Here is a 3,142-nt window from a genome sequence, read left to right on the forward strand (position 1 = left end):
CTACTAAAGATGAATGCATGGACTAGTTTTTCCAGGTCCTGTTGAGACATCAGATCTTTTATCCTTGAAATATTCTTGAGGTGATAGTAAGCTGATTTTGTTGTCTTAATAAGAGGAAGGTATGCAAAGTCCTGGGAGTGATGACACAGTAACATAATTAGATTAAACATGTTCTGACAGAAATACAAGACACTCATCCTGAGAGACATGAATATCACATCATACTGAATAATATTAACATTTGGAAAAGCGGCAGCTAGTGGGGGTGCAGTAACAGGCCTCCAATATGCAGAGGAAAAATAATTTGCATTGAGATATTTTTCGTTTGAGTCAGTATCAGGGATCAGGTGTAAACAATCAAAACCCATTGTGCACCATGAAGGGAGTCAGTTTTTTCATCTTGTTTGTTTTTTTCTTGCATATCAAAATGCTTTAGACAGGTCATTTAGATATGTACATGAAATCAAACATGACAGTTTCAGTAAATGAAAGACAAAAAAATTAAAATGTCTTGTATTGTAAACTGTGATTTGGGTGCATCTGTTGTTGCATCATTTGATAGTAGCAGACAGCTATCCGTGCTATTTAATCTGCTAAAATAATGTTTTTTTTTGTCTCAGTATTTTATGCATTCAACAACACATAAATCAAAAATTAACAGAATTCATAGTTTATCTGTTAAACTGGTGTAAATAAAAGTTTTGGTTCTTACCAAAGAAGAGGAGAATGTGAGTTAGTTTTTGATCCATTTAGGGGAATTTCCTGGAAACCATAAGAAAAATTGACATAATAATAAAAATCTTGTGCCATATATTCAGTTTTATGTACCACTTGGTACACTTTACAAGAAAAGCCATATTTATCTATTTAGCACTTCATCCATCACATACTGACTTACCAAGTCAGTGATAATTTATGATTTAGTAGTTTACCCAGTGAACCCAAGCCTCTGAATGTCCTCCTTCTTCATTAATATCTTCTGCGATCTTCCTCTTTTCCTCCTCCTAGGTCCATGTTCAACATCCCTTTTCTAGTATATGCACTATCACTACACACTTCCAAATGTAGCCATGCCACTCAAATTACATCTCGAAAAATATGAAAAATATATGTGGATTGCACAACCCTGTACATTATATTTCTTCATTGCCATTTAGTACTTGTACAGCTGCTGTTATTGTTCTATATTTCTTCATATATTCTGATATATTTTCTATGTTGTGTATTTGTGTATTGTGTATTTTGTTGTACAGTTATTTTATTTTTAACTTTAATTTTTATATTTTATTTTATTCCTTCCTAATTAAATTTACCCTTCATTTTAATTTTCATATTTATTTCCTATCCTATTCATAGTCTTTTTTTTTTTAGGTCATGAGCAGTTGTCTAAGCATTTCACTGCATATCATACCGTGTATTACTGTGTATGTGACAAATAAAATTTAAATTTGAATTTGAAAACACTCAACCTGAGCTGTGCCTCTGTTCCTCTACACTCAGTTCTAATGATGAAAATCTTAACATCTTCAGTTCTTAAAACTTAAAAATACAGAAAATATTTTTAACTTCAATTGGCTTTTAATGTATCATTTAAAAAGATAAAAATAAACAATACATCTGTAGCGTCTATCACCGCCTTGTGAAAATGGCACAGGGTATTTTAACATCTCATTAATTCCCTTGAAATATTCACGCATATTAACTCACAACTTTAAAATCTACTAAACTCTTTGAAGTAAATACTGACGTCTGCCAACTTTCACTCACTTTGGCTGCAGGGTCAAACTACAGGGAGTGCAGAATTATTAGGCAAATGAGTATTTTGTCCACATCATCCTCTTCATGCATGTTGTCTTACTCCAAGCTGTATAGGCTCGAAAGCCTACTACCAATTAAGCATATTAGGTGATGTGCATCTCTGTAATGAGAAGGGGTGTGGTCTAATGACATCAACACCCTATATCAGGTGTGCATAATTATTAGGCAACGTCCTTTCCTTTGGCAAAATGGGTCAAAAGAAGGACTTGACAGGCTCAGAAAAGTCAAAAATAGTGAGATATCTTGCAGAGGGATGCAGCAGTCTCAAAATTGCAAAGCTTCTGAAGCGTGATCATCGAACAATCAAGCGTTTCATTCAAAATAGTCAACAGGGTCGCAAGAAGCGTGTGGAAAAACCAAGGCGCAAAATAACTGCCCATGAACTGAGAAAAGTCAAGCGTGCAGCTGCCAAGATGCCACTTGCCACCAGTTTGGCCATATTTCAGAGCTGCAACATCACTGGAGTGCCCAAAAGCACAAGGTGTGCAATACTCAGAGACATGGCCAAGGTAAGAAAGGCTGAAAGACGACCACCACTGAACAAGACACACAAGCTGAAACGTCAAGACTGGGCCAAGAAATATCTCAAGACTGATTTTTCTAAGGTTTTATGGACTGATGAAATGAGAGTGAGTCTTGATGGGCCAGATGGATGGGCCCGTGGCTGGATTGGTAAAGGGCAGAGAGCTCCAGTCCGACTCAGACGCCAGCAAGGTGGAGGTGGAGTACTGGTTTGGGCTGGTATCATCAAAGATGAGCTTGTGGGGCCTTTTCGGGTTGAGGATGGAGTCAAGCTCAACTCCCAGTCCTACTGCCAGTTTCTGGAAGACACCTTCTTCAAGCAGTGGTACAGGAAGAAGTCTGCATCCTTCAAGAAAAACATGATTTTCATGCAGGACAATGCTCCATCACACGCGTCCAAGTACTCCACAGCGTGGCTGGCAAGAAAGGGTATAAAAGAAGAAAAACTAATGACATGGCCTCCTTGTTCACCTGATCTGAACCCCATTGAGAACCTGTGGTCCATCATCAAATGTGAGATTTACAAGGAGGGAAAACAGTACACCTCTCTGAACAGTGTCTGGGAGGCTGTGGTTGCTGCTGCACGCAATGTTGATGGTGAACAGATCAAAACACTGACAGAATCCATGGATGGCAGGCTTTTGAGTGTCCTTGCAAATGTGTGTATACACATTTTACAAATTAAATAGTAAAAAAAAATAATAAATAAAATATATAAAAATATACAGAGTTGAATATGTGCAAAACAAGTGGCATTTATATACAGTGTGGAGTGCATAGTGTTGAAGTTCCAGTAGTGAAG

Source organism: Haplochromis burtoni, unplaced genomic scaffold (genome assembly GCF_018398535.1).
Source record: "Haplochromis burtoni strain Fernald_Lab_line unplaced genomic scaffold, NCSU_Asbu1 Contig_351, whole genome shotgun sequence".
NCBI lineage: Eukaryota > Metazoa > Chordata > Actinopteri > Cichliformes > Cichlidae > Haplochromis > Haplochromis burtoni.